The 14,346-nt window shown below is 47.3% G+C and overlaps 1 long non-coding RNA gene across 1 annotated transcript; it reads left to right on the plus strand.

Moving 5' to 3' along the window:
• The first annotated feature begins 1,978 nt into the window (after positions 1-1,978).
• On the plus strand, positions 1,979-9,343 carry LOC131578259 (uncharacterized). The gene is made up of 4 exons (XR_009277421.1): positions 1,979-2,117; positions 2,313-2,489; positions 3,990-4,150; positions 9,105-9,343. It is a non-coding gene; the product is annotated as an uncharacterized LOC131578259 (long non-coding RNA).
• The last annotated feature ends 5,003 nt before the right edge of the window (positions 9,344-14,346 follow it).

Raw genomic sequence — 14,346 nt, forward strand, 5'->3', positions numbered from 1 at the left:
TGCAAGGAAAGCCTGAGACAGATGGGCTTCTTCAGCCTGGAAAAGAGATTTAGGCTTAGGCTTGACTGAACTGTGGCCCTCTGGTACCTGACAGCAACCTGCAAGAAAGCCGAACAGGAACTTTGTACCAGGGCAGGCAGGAACAGGACAAGGGAGAATGGATCCAAGCTGAAAGAGAGTAGGTTTAGATGAGGGATTCAGAAAAAATACTCTCTTGGAAAAGGTTTCCCAGAGAAGGTGTGGATGCCTCATCCCTGACAGTGTTCAAGGCCAGGCTGGATGGAGCTCTAGACAAGTTGGTCTAGTGCAAGGGGTCCCCAGCCACAGCAGGGGGTTGCAACGATGTGATTTTTCAGGTGCCTTCCAAGCCAAACCATGCCATGACTTCATGATTCTGGGATACCTCCCCTCCTCAGTCTCTGTCAGAAAAAGAAACTTGAGAGCAAGTTCCACATTGCAGACTCATTTGGCAGCCTGCAACTGTCTCAACAGAGGATGAAAAGAGATGCCATTACTGACACAATTTATCCTTTCTACTTGAAAATTAAAGGCTCCACTCTTGTCCACTCTCACATAACCATCAGGACAGGGAATTCTCCCCAGTGATATGTGGAAAGAAAACTCTATAACCCACAGAGTAAGTTATAAGATTAGGTATGTATTTATTCAGCATGGAGGTATCTCCTCCAAAGACATGCACACCCTAGAGACTTGCCCCTCTCTTTTTATTCTCTACAAACTCGGGCTACACAATACGCCTAATACACATTCATTTCCTAACCCTGCCTGTCCCCACTTCATATTAAAATTAGCTCCACACCTCTTTGCGATTGCCCACTGCTCCTTGTTGGTCACTCTGGTGGTTGTCTGGGGGTCTTTGGGATGAAGTCAGCAATTTTCCTCTCAGTTGAACTTATCACCTTGTCTCCTTATGCATGCTCCTTTTAGTCCTTTGACCATCCTTCGGACTTTGATACCATTTCTCCCAGCTTAGGGGTCCAAAGAACCCCCTTATCCTGTGGTGCCTTTGTCCTTGTATCCTATTTGCACATTCTAGTTCTTTATCTTATCTTGTAGTCTTGCTCTCCTCCTGCTCTTATGGGAGCAGTAAGGATTTCATACGGTTTGGTCAGCCTCCCCTCTTTTAGTCAAAGCACTTTTTTATGCTTGATTCCTAATTCTTAATGTCCCTGTTTCACCACGGAAATGCTTCATTCACCCAAGGAAGAAGAAACCTACAAGCCAACATTTTTATGCATTTCTGTATTGATTTATTTGGTTATTTCTTTCATAGGTATTTATTTCTCCGCTTGTTTCTTTCGTTCCGCGGAGCGCGCGGCGGCTCCTCCGTTGGGCTCGCTGAGGAAACGGACGAACGGCCGCGCGCTCCGGCGGCTCGGCAGCGGCAGCAGCAGCGCCTCTCTCGATCGGTTTTCCGCTCGACTTTCCGCTCGCTCTCCGTTCCCTTCTCCCTCTCACACTCACTCTACTGCCGTCCCGTGACGTGCCGTGCCGTCCCTCTCAGCCTCTCCCAGCCCGGCTTATGCCGCGTCCCGCAAGGCGCCCGTGGGCGAGTCGGCCCCCGGCCCGCCCCTGTCGGGCCCGCCTCGGTCCCACCTCCGCCAGGTTCTCTCCGCACTGCTTGTGGCGCCTCTGGAAGAGTTTCTGGAAGAGTTCCTCCCTCTGGTGGTGGGGGAGCGGCACCGTCTTTTGGCTCCGCCTGGTGCGGGCCCTGGCCCAGCCCCGAACGAGGCCCCTGCCAGAGCCGCCCCGCTGCCGCCCGGCTCCCGCCCCGTCGCCGGCAGCGTCCCCGAGCCGAGCCCGGCCGCTCGTCAGCTGGGCCGCCGGCCCCGAGTCGCCGGAGCCCGGAGCGGCTCGGGAAGCAGCAGTGCCCGGGGCGGTCGGGTGCTCCGGGCAGAATGCCGAGAGCGCGGTGCCGCCCGGACGGGCGGAGAAGCCTCCCTGGAGCAGCTCTACCGGCAGGGCTCGCTGCTGGGGAGCGGCGGCTGCGGCAGCGTTTACTCCGGGACCCGGCTCGCCGACGGACCCTGTCAGACCCTATAAAAGTGTGCTACAGATAGAAATAAACGGCGCTCACTATACTTCTGTGGAGACTCGTGAGTAGCCTGAGCGGTTTTTCAGTATTCCCCTTTGCTGGCAGAGGGGGAAGAGGGAGGAAGGGGGGAATCCTTCTTCAGCCGGCTGTAGCCAAGTTACTTTTCACTGGGGCAGGGGCTGGCTGTTGTGGAATGGGAGCTGGCTGGGAGGGAGGGAGCAGCATCAGCCTGATGAGCTGCGCCCCTGTCCCATAGGAACACCAGAATACAGCCCACCGGAATGGATCCTCTTCGGCTGCTACCGTGGCCAGCCAGCCACCATCTGGTCCCTGGGTATCCTGCTCTACGACCTGGTCTGCGGGCACCTTCCTTTCCACACCAATGAGGACATCATCCGGGGCCAGCTCTTCTTCCCACCCCGGGCATCTCAAGGTGGGGATATGCCTCCTCACAAACTTTTCTACGGGAAACAAAATTCAGCCGTCCAGTGTCTCGAGGTCAGGTCAGAGGTGGTGTCTGGGGCTTCAAGAGCACCCAAAGTCCTAGATACTAGAACATTTATTCTGGGAGAAATCCTGTGATGTTCACAATATTTGGAGGCTGCGCTTCTTATATGCACTTACAAAAACTTTGCCTCCCATCCAGAGGAGCTCTCCTTCCTCAGAGCTCCCCATGGAAGAGAGAGCAGGAGAATGGGAAAAAGGCCAACTGCTATGATAATGACAGTAGGAAAAAACAGGAGCTGAGTTCAGAGGGAAAAGGACATAAGGTAAGGAGACCAAGCTAAGTCCACAGGATTTACTGTGTGGTAGATTTTTAGTTTCTGTGCTGTAGACAGAGCTCGGAGAGCTTTCCCTGTGGAGTGAGCCCAGGGAAGCTGCTGAGCCAAGGAAGAGCTCAGCTGGACACTGCACTTCAGGCTGTTACCAGAGGGAAGGGTGGCCATGGGGAGAACAGCCCAGAGCCCAGGTTTGCCATGGGGTGCAGGAGGAGGCAAATGAACAACAGCTTTGGCAGACTGAATGTCCAGTCAAAGTCTTGGGTACTTGGTCTCAGCCTTGCTGAGAAAGGGCCCCGTGTATCCCTGACAGGAACTGATGCTTTTACTGAAGTTTGAACAGGTCCTGATTTGGCTTTTTAGCTGTGCCAGAAATGAAGGGATACTAAGGAAGGGTGTGCATCTGTACCTGCTTCCTCCACCCCCCTTCTTGAACATGGCATGGGTGCCCTGGAGCAACTTGGGCAGGCAGAGACCTTCCAAAGAGCCGCAGATCAGGGAGCTCTGCTGAACTTCCTAAATGCCAGTGAGCCTGAGATGCTGGATGTGTGGGAGCTGGAGAGCTCTGAGCATCCTGAGAGCTCAGCAGCATCTGGCCTCAAAGGCTGCTGGGGAGCTGTAGGAGGGAAGGGCAGCAGCAGAAGGAATGAGGGGCTTGAGAAAAGCAGGTTTTGCCATCCTTCAGAATGGATTTGTGGGGACTTGACTGGAGAATCAGTAGTGTCTGTTAGGTGCTTTAGGGGCAGGGAGTTTATAGGGATATAAACAGCTTCCCATACATCCAAAAGTCCAGTGGAAGCACTGTCACCTGAGAACATCTTGATGTCAAGTATGTGGATGCCAACTGGGAATGTAGCCAGACTTGTACAGAAGTGAGCGCGTGGGGAGAGGTGGCAAATGTGCAACATGGTGTCTCCCTCACCACTTCTCTTTCCATTCCCTGTCCTAGACCAAGCTGCAGCATCAGCTTGACAATTCTTTTCCAGCCAAGTTCTAGCTAAGAGCATGGCTAAATGTCATGAGGCATCAAAGGGGGAGAGTTGGATGTTTAAGCTGGATACTATTAAAATAATATATTAGAATTAATACATAAACAAAAAATATTATAATAATGTATATAGAAATATATATTAATAATATTCTATTCTTTTCAGGCTTCCTTGCTGAATCTCACTGAAGGGGATGTGAAGAAGGAGTCATTGGGTCTCCCTCTGATCCCCCCGATACGCAGGGCAGTAAGTCCCGATGTTGGCAGTGCTGCAGGGTCTCTGAAAAGCTCTCTGCAGCTGGATGTCCAAGAGTCCCAGGAGATGAGGTAAGCCAAGGTGTCTGCTGCTCCAGTGTGCTGTTCACCTTGCTCTTCCCATCTCGTGAAGTTATTTTGCACAGTCAGCTCTCCCATGTCTTTAGGCAAACCTCTGTGTATTCAGCATTTGGCCCTATCTGTGGTGATCCAGCCCAATGTCAAACCCACCACCATATGGCCCAAGAGTAGAGGTGGTGGTGGGGAAGAGGAGGCAGGGCTGAAAAGCTCCTCAAGACATGTCCTCTTTTGGACTTGGCTATTGATTCCCTCTGTAATGTTTGTGGTGTCATTTGGGAACTGTATTGCATGGGTCCGGATGCTGCAGATCTTTGAATACTCTGATCCTTGACTGTCAATTTTTTCAGCCAGGAGAACATGTTTGGGCAAATATTGGCTACTTTAGAGGTGTTTGCAAATTTGAGTGTTGTTTCTGTAAATGTCAGATGTAACTTCTCTGTGCCTGGGCCTCCACTGTGAAGTGAGATCCCAGATAAATTCTGGGGTATAGATGTATAATCCGATCAATGTCTAATATTAAGGTCAAAGCTTAAGATCAGAGAAGGTGAGCTGCTAGAGAAGAGTGTCATGGGGTGACTTTACCTTTAAGGTAGTTTTGGGAGCTAAGGAAGTTGAAGTTGCTGGTGGCTGATTGGAGTCTTTTCTCCTGACCAATTATCAGTCATTTCTAAGAATTGACAGCAGTTTTAACCATTGAAAAGGGAGATCAACTTGTGAACCCCTCCTTAAGATGTAAAGCCAGAGCTCTCTTGTTCTCTTTGTTTCCTGGCTGTGAAAGGTAACAGAGCTCTGGCTGGCCTCCTGTTCCCTGCCTGGCCATGCGGCCCGAGCAGGGGCTGGGCTGGGCCCAGCGGCTCCCGGCCGGGAGATGGGGCCTGCGGGGCTTGCCCCGGGCTCTGGCCGGGCCAGGCTGGTCCCTGGCTCGGCTGCAGTTTTTTTGCCGTGACGGAATTCACCAGAGACTGCCGAGTAAAGAAAGGAAAAAAAAGCTCTGGACCTGCGGCAGGCTGAGACAACGACCACACTCTCCAGAGTAGCCATGAAGAATCTTCTATCGCAGACAGCTCCAGCTGCTGCTCCGGCAGAATTAACAGAACCATCTACAAAAGCCTGGGCAAGATTTTAACTCTTTCATTACCTAGATAAGACTTGCGGATTAATCCTTTTATCCAGAGAGAGGAAAAAGGTAGAGAATAAGGAGATGCTTTATAAGCTGAAATATTTTTCTGTTAAAGCTATGGAAATGGACAATAAGGTCCTGAAAAAACTCCTTTAATTCATAATAGAGTATATAGGGAGGAATGGAGTGTTCAAAGTGTGGATTTTGAGCAAAAAGTAGAGTAATTGCGATACAGTGAAGTACTAGAAAAGAGTGAAGCGAAGATTTGAAGCCTTGGGGGGCAATGAGAAAACTGTTTTCTAGTGGAGCTCACAGAGACAGATGAAGAAGACTTTTGCCTTTGAGTAATAACTCATCCTTAAAATGACATCCCTAGACTCATTGACCCATACACACTTCAGAGTGATGTGAAATGGGAGGAGTGAGCTCTGATGACAGCACTTCTGGGCAGCTGACATCAGGGCAATAGAAAGCTATAACAGAAATAGCTTTCTTGTGAGAAACTCCATAGATTAGCAGAAGGAAACTTCTGTTTCTCTAAAAAGACTGATGAAAAGACTGTAGCAAGAATTGGGACTGTTTTAAACACCAAAGTTCTAAAGTTTTTTGTCTCTATGTTGTTGAAGAACCCCCGAGCAATTCACCAGTCTTCACAGAAGTAATCGTGAACGCCAGTTTATTTCTATTATCAGCACACTTTTATAGGGTTCTACAGGGTTTGCAGGCAGAGCGAGCTACTATTGGTTAACACACACAAGTTTACATTCTTGTCTTGTTACACAAGAACATTGTTTTACTTTCTGCAGGTAAGTTTCAAGGATTTTAGCCCTTAATATTGCGACTTATCCCAGAGGCTGGTTTGTGCAGACAGGCCTTTACTAATATATCATGTCCCCCATCTGCTAAAAAGCTCTCTATACTATGTTGTCACGTGTACAAAAGACTGGTCAAGTAGTGGGGGATAAAAGGGTTTTCTGGAAGTTTATTCTGAAGTTGATTTATTTTTATTCCTGTAGTTTTGTTAATAAACTGTCTTGATTCCTTTTAAGTTTTAAGCCTGTTTTGCTCTTGTTCTAATCCATATCTCACAGCAAGAAATAAGTTTTTTTTTTTTAGTTATGGGTTTAAAACCACGACAAAGAGTTATAGCACTGTACCTGAAGGAAAGATATTGGCTTGGAGAAGTGTGAGAAAATGTAGCTGTCAAGCCTATCTGAGTGATAACAATAAAGGAGTCACAGAAGTATCACTCACATTGAAAATCTTCTGTAGGGCTTTTAAAATGCAATCTGAATATCCTTCTCTAACAGCTGTGTGTGAAAAAGCCTTTTTTTTCTTGAAAGAGCAAGGAGGTGTAATATCATTCTCAGGAGACAGCAGTGCTCTGACCACATGGAGCACGAGACTGTCACCAGTGTAAGGCACAAACAGGCAAAGTCAAGCTTCGGCAGCAGTACAAAAGGAGCTGCCCTCCATAGAGTCTCGTGTCCCAGCTCAGCAGCTCTTGCTGCTTCAGAGAGGCTGTAGGAGCCACTTGGCTCCAAAAGGAGAGACAGCAGAATTGGGGGGTTATGATGCAAGTTGAAGAATGACTGCTGTGTTTCAGCCGGAGCTTGGCCAGCTCTGTCTGACTCCAGCAACTGAGAGCTTAAGGACAATGAATCAGCTTTGCATCTTGTTTAGTTTCTGTGTTGTATTTCCTCCTTCATCAGAGTGACCAAGCTGAGAAGGTTTTCCTCCATTCATGCTACACGCATTCCCTCCTTTCTCTTTCTTCCTCCTAATATGTTCTTTTGTCCTCCATTTTCATAAGGCCAAGATCACCAGCACATCCAAAGAGGAGAACTCTGAACAAGCAGGTTGGTACAGGGCATGTCTGTCCGAAAATGACCATTGGAATTTTGACTCAGAGGTGACTTTTTGAAAGCTTGGATAAAAACCATTCTTTTCAAGATTTCTTTCAATTGTTTTCAATTCCTTGATGGGCTCAGTGGACTCTTTGAAAAGCCCAATCACTGGGAGTGTGCTGTGGTGGTGCAGTGAAATATCCTCCAGTGTGAAGTGCTGAGTGGCTGGAGCTGGAGTGGTACCTTGGGGACCTGGAAATGCAGCGCAGGAAAAGGAAGCATTCCACTCCATCCAGCACTTGCCCTTTATCTCCCTGCAGCCTTTCCAGTGTCACAATTAGTAGAGAAAAAGCAGGCACTGGGCATGAAATGAGAAATGTTCCCAGTCCTTTGTCCTGCCCTTAAAGGAGAAAACCTTTCCTTGGGGCACTTTCTGAGCTGAACCCTTTGAGATCTGAAGGAGATTCATGGACATTGCCTGGTTCTGCACTGGGAGAAACAGGGAAACCTCCTCTGAGGGAAAGTCCTTGTGAAATTTCCAATTAAGGAGAAGGATGTTTCCAAATGGATGCAGCCTATGCAAGGTCTGAGTTTGTCATCCTCTGACAGCACAAGCCCAAAGCCACCTATGGCAGGTTCACCATAACAAATCTCTTCCCCGACTCTCTCTGCCTGTGTCAGTGCTGCAGGCTGAGGCTGCAGGAGGCAGAGATGCCTTCTGCCTTGGCCCTCCCTGCCTGCCTTGCCTGATCCCTGACAAGAAGAATTGTGCCAGACAAAATGCAGTTTCTGGTGCATCTGTGTCAGCCAATGCTTTCAAGTTGAAAGCCTCAATGAAAGTCAGTTGCTGTTTCTTTTTTATCTCTGGGCATTTACTGATAGGAGAGATGAGACTTGAAGACATAATTTTGCTGCTGCAGGAAAAGGGATCAGATGTCCTGGTCCCTTTGCTCAGGGTTTGTTCTGCCAAATCCTGGGTACAGCCCCTTTGGAAAGGCTCCTTAATTGCTGATATGCAGCTGGGATGCTGAATGCAGTTGGGGAGAATTACTGCTCAGTACTGCTCAGGTGACATTTTTGCTGGATTACTTGTGGAAAATGAGCTATTTTATTAAACCTTACCTGTTTCGCTTTTATTACTGACCGTATCATTCTTCAGGAAAAAATAGTTCAGATTTAAGAAATATGTCCTTTTTTTATTGTCTGGCTTCCACTTGATTTTTTCCTCTGTGATGCCATGTAAAGAATGATTAGTTTTCAGAGTTCTAACAGTTCTTTTTAAGAGTGTTTAAAAATGACCTGCCCGTCTCTATTTCCTTTTTTTGAATTGTCTGGAACTGCGATGATCAGTAGTGTTTTGAGGCAGGTCATGTTTGTATTTGTTTTGGGTGTGTCTGCAGGAATGAATGCAGGAAGTAAACCTCTGTAACAATGAAGTAGAAAAGTGGAACATTTGGATGGCCAATTTGTTGCCTACTGAAGTAGGCTCGCTGAATACAGGGGACATCCAATGGGGAGTGCAAAGCTTCTTTTACCTCTGATACATGAAGCCTTTGTTTGTGTCACAGGATTTCCTTCTTTATGAAGGAAAATATAAACAACCAAAAAAAACCAAACCTAGAACTGGGTGGGAGTTACAGAAATGAAGACCGTGAAAACTAGCTTTTAAAAGCAATTACTGTGTAGGTTTAATTGTCCAATTCTGGAGACCACTGTGGGTTGCTAACTGTTTGGAAGGAAAGGGATTTCAAAGTAGTCGGTGGACAACAAACAGCACATAAGCAAAGCAGTAGAAGCTCTGTCTCCTGGCTTGCCATACAGTTCAGAGAAATTCTAGTGATTATAATTTCTTGAAAAATAAATAGAAAGTGATCTTCTGAATAATTCAAAAACCCTTGAATGCCTCACTTTTTGGATGCATTGATTTTTAAGGTGGGAGTTCAGCTAACTCATTTCTTCCCTTGTATCTGATCTACAGCTTCTTCTAGAGACACAATGTCAAGGAAGAAGTGGGTGGACACCTCCCATAAAGAGCAGCCCTTTGCAGCCTCTCCATCCAGGTGGCCTCCCTCCCCTGCCTGGCTGGAAGGCTGATGCTCAGACCTCCCACCCTCTGGGCCTCACCTTAGCCCCACCTGGCATGCCCAGCTGCTTCTGCTAGTATTTAAGGAGCTCTTAATAATACTGTGCTACTTAAACGCACATTGGGATGTAGCTCTGTAGTGGTTCACAATGACACAGATTGCCTGCTTTGTCCCTGCCCGCCCTGGTGATCCTGCGAGGGACTGTAGTGTATACCATGCACGTTTTGGCTCCAAGAAAAGCTTGGGTTTGCTTCTTAGTGTGGAATAAATATTAGAGTAATAAAATGGACAATTAAACTGCTCACTGTGGAGGACATGCTCATGCTTCGTATGTCAGCCTTGCACCTCATGCTCCCAAGGTTTGTTACTCATCATGAAAGAGTTTAATAGAAAAAACTCAGATTCCATGTTACATCTGAATGGAATTGCTTTAGATCATTAAGAATTCTTATGACATGAACAGGACAAAACCCTTCCAACACTCACTTGCCGTTGTCCTGGATTTCTGCAGCCCTACGTGAAAACTTACTATAGGCAGAGTGTTTGGAATTGGTTTGGGCCTTTATGAAAGGTGTGTGGAACAGTATGCAGGGCTCTCCTAGCAGAAAACAATGCTCCATGCCTCACAGAGTAAGTACTTGAGGAAACAAGTTTGCTGCTCCAGAAATTCCTCAAATCACTCTATTTGCCAGTAAGAGAAAACAGATTTGGGATGTGTAATCTGACTTTAATTCATTGTGCAGAACAACAGAAGAGCACTTCTTGTGATCTGTGTGTCTAACCTAAGTGACCTTTGTAATAAATGTAGTTATGAATAAAAATTCATAAAGACCTAAATAAATATATCTGTAGTATAATAACATGAGAAAATAAAAAATATAGTGTGGCTAGGGATTCCTCCCTAGATCCAGCTGCAAACATCCATTTTAGAGAGAACAATTCTACCGGCATCGGGATAATGATCCTAGCCAGCACCCATCAGCCTAAAAGAATAAGCAGGACACAGGCCATCAGGCTGGACAAAAAAAACAAGCCCGGACGAGATACTCATCACCGGACCTGAACACCCCGCCTGACAAGCTACAGGTGGGGAGCAATCAAACTAAACAAAGAAAGAAGCCCAGTCGAGATATTCATCGGCCCCAACCCCGGAGCCAACCACTCCGTCCTGATGGCCCAAAAATCGAGGAACATCCAAAACCTTTTTACATATGAGGAGACTCTGCCCCACTGTCTATTGATTCAGTTTGCTGGTTCCAGGAAATCCATTCAACCAACCATCAAGACACTTTGTTGAACAGTAACTGCTCGGAGTTTTGGCCTCAGGGCACAAAACCCCTATAAGAACCCCCGACTGCAGCCCATACGGTGTGGATTTGGGAACACCTATACCTTGGGTATAGAGCCCTGTCCACCCAGCGCTGCGCTGACCTATTTATTGTGGTTTTTCTCTTTCGCTGCAGGTGCTTAAATTGTTTTATAATAAATTGCTTTTTATTGACCTTATTTTGCTATTGCATTTATAACACCTTGCCTCCAAGAACTTGGAAAAGTGGGGAGAGATGGAATCAGTAGCACAAGGATCTGCACAGTGATTCTCCCTCAGGCCTGAGGAAACGGCCCACTTCCACTGGGCCACGGCTTTTTACCCTACATCAAAACTTCATGCTTCAGGTTGTGGTGGTGAATCCCCCCAGCCTTGTCAGGCCACACTGTGACCTGAGAAACGCTGGTTAGTCCTTGGCCTTGCTGAACAGCCCTTGGGCTCAGCTCCTCTTGAGCTTATCAGAAACACTGAGCGCCGCCAGGAACTTGTGCTGTCTAACGAGCTCCTGGGGTTTTCTATGAACAGCCTGGGAAATTACTTTTCTTGCCTGAATGGCATAACATCCTTCTTCTCACACTTTCAAAGGCCGGCTGCTGACCCAAAGTGCGGCCACGATGAAGCATTTTATGACTGAGGCCCACTCTCTTGTGGCCCATGAACAGCGGTCCAAAGGAGGCCCTTGGAGCTCTCCTGGACCACAGTGGCTGCCAGCAGCAACCGCCCTCGGAGTGGGGCCTCTCAGAGCCAGCGAGCTCTGACGCTTGCTGCACTCGCAGGATCGCCCATCAACAATGGATCCTGGGCCAATACCCCCACTCCTGGAGGCTCCAGTTTAACTACTGTTAAGCTTGAGTGCTGTTAAGCTTTTAGGCCATGTTCCTTTTTATCCTTGTCCTTTATGTTCCTTTGTCAAACACACCTAAAAACACACACACACACACACACACACACACACACACACTTGTTGAGGGTTAGGTGTCCTTTTTTTTTTTTTCTGTTTTGTTGTTCTGACCTGCCCGTGGAATTTTTACCCATTAGTTGCGGAGACAACCTAACTGTGGGTATTTAGTGGGTGCTCGATAAAAGACAAAGAGTGGCTGGGCCCAGGGGGGGAAGGGGGCAGGAGAGGAGGGTGGGGACAGTTTTTGGCTGGTTTTCTTTGGCTTTGGGGAAAGACGTTCATTTTGCTGGGTCCCGGAGCTGCTGCGGTGGAGAGAAGGGAATTTTCACCATCACCCAGACGGAGCTGCTGCTTCTTCTCCTTCTTCCCTCTTCGCTGGTGGCCTCGCACCCCCTGTCCTGCTGGGATGTGTGGCAGTGCCAGGCACCGCCGCAGAGCTGCTGATCCACCTCAGCCACCGGCCCAGGATCTCAGCTCATCCCTGCTGTTCCAGCCGACTGTTCCTCAGAGCCCTGCAGGAGCACCGGGACTGCCCGCCCGAGGGGTTTGTGAAACAAACCTCTCCTCCATCCCGTCTCAGCCGAGAAAAGCTGTCACAGGGCCTCTGGTTCTGTTTTCTTGCTAATGCTGTAGTTATTGTTGTTTGTTTGCCTGGTTATACTAGTAAAACACTGTTATTCCTATCCCCAGATCTCTGCCTGAAAGCCCCTTGATTTCAGAATTACAGTAATTCGGAGAGAGGGGGTCTACATTCTTTCATTCCAAGGGAGGCTCCTGCTTTCCCTAGCAGACACCTGTCTTCTAGAACCAAGACACACACACAGAAAGATAGTTCTTGGTTCATTTCTGGTTTCATTGACTGCATTTTGTTTGTTGCTTTTTTCCTTGTTGTGCCTTAACTGATTCGTAAGTAAGAGTGTGAATGTTGCCAATGAATTTTGTTGAGCTATTGTTTCATATTCCATCTGGTTTTTACCAATAACCTTGCTGGAAAACTTTTAAGCAATCTAAAACACTTGTTTGTAACAAGCTGTGGGAGCATTAGGTACAACCTCGGTTGACACTGAAAAGCAGGAGAGTCATTCTAAAGTGACAAGTTTAATTGCCCATTTTATTACTCTTCTATTTCTTTGACTCTAGTAAGTGAGGCCAACCTTTTCTTGGAGGCAGAATGTGTGTGAGATGCACTTTGGGATTATCCCATAGCTCTGGGCTGAATGGCACCCAGGAGTACAGACAGATTTGAGGAACCCTCATCACTGGTTGTTGGCCTCACTTCCACTCATCCTTCTGCAAACAAGTAGCAAACAACACTGTTGAACTGCTGTCCTGGATAAATATCCATTCAGATACTTTTCCAAAGCAGTGCATCTTTTCCCACGTGCTCTTCTTACCTATGAAATTGTGACTGAAGACACCTCTGAGCCAGATCGGTGTGAGATTGCAAAGGAGCAAAGCTTTGGGATTTGGGCACACTTCTCTTTGTTTCTTTGCTCAGGCCTTTTGTGAGCACAGAATACATGTAGGTCGAAAACTTTTGACTATACAGGATCTTTTGGGTCTATTGTCCCCTGTCTTAGTTTAGGGCAGATTTGGGAGAAAAGCTCCAAATGGGGGTTTCCCCAGGGAAAAAAATTCAAATGACCACTCCCCTCAACTGGTCTGGGAAAAATAATTTCCTTGGAGAGAAGTGGAAAAAGCTGTTTATTTAACAGAAATTGAGCAATATTGAACAATAAAACCTCTTGCTGTTCGATGGGATGGCGAATCTAGGAAGAAAAGTCCTTTTCAGGTGGTGTAGTTCGGATTGCTCAGGTTCTTCTCAGTCCTTTTGGCACTGGATAGTGCCAAGGCCCAGGCCCCGGTGGGCCAAGGGCTTGAGCTCCTGGGGTTTGTCTGGGTGTTTTTCAGTCCAAAGCAGGTTTGCACAGATCCAGGAAAAAAAGAAAAAAAAGGTCCAGGGAACTCCTCTGCCTCAGCTAGCTAAAACTAACTAAAAGCCAAAGAGAAGCTGTGTCCCGCTGTCTGTCCGTGCTGCAGAGAGCACAATCCAGGAGCAGGATGCACGGGGGGTGAGTTTTCTTTCAACACAAGCTGCGTGCTTCTTCTACCCCCCTTTGCTCTCAGAGCCAGTCTCAAAGGTGAGAGGCCCAGCGAGGAAAGAATGTGGTGAGTCACTGGGACATCAAGTGAGCTGTACTCCCATAACCTCAGCACATCTCCTCTAGCCTAGCAGGTCCTAGTCTCACATTCTCTGCTTGTTTTTTTTAAAAATTTAACTTATATAACATTAAAAAAAAACCACTGTATCTACAAAAATATATATAAAGAATTAAAATATGTGTTCACAATTTAAAAAATACAATCAAAATGTATCCTCAAATGTACATTAAAATATCAGAACACTTCATCCCTACTCTACTATATCCCTATACTATACTACTATCTCTATACTATATCCTACATCCCTAACTCTAAACCCTAAAGCATTAAACCTATTCTTCAACAACTCTTCGGAGAGGCAGAAGCTTCTTCCTCAGCTCCGAGGAAAGAGGGCTCTTCTGGATGGGAGGCAAGGACTTTATGGGTAGGAGCACACATGAAGCATGTAGAGAAAAATTCTTCGTAGGAGAGGAGCCTGTCAGGTCTGCAAAATGGAAACACAAAGTGTAACAGAGAATGCCGTGCAAACCTAAAACATCTGGAGCTCCATATTTCATGGGAGAGACTTTCTGCAAACTTCTAAATAGCTGCACAGGGAAACATGCTCCTGACTGCAGCCACTTGAGGCAGGCCAGGGGACACTGCCCCACTTGCACAGAGCTACCACAGGAACAGCCTGGCCTCTGGGCTGGCCTGGGACAGCAGGGAGCCCAGAGCCCTGGGCTGTGCAGCCATGGCTCAGCTG

The sequence above is a fragment of the Poecile atricapillus genome, chromosome 3 (genome assembly GCF_030490865.1).
Source record: "Poecile atricapillus isolate bPoeAtr1 chromosome 3, bPoeAtr1.hap1, whole genome shotgun sequence".
Classification (NCBI taxonomy): Eukaryota; Metazoa; Chordata; class Aves; order Passeriformes; family Paridae; genus Poecile; species Poecile atricapillus.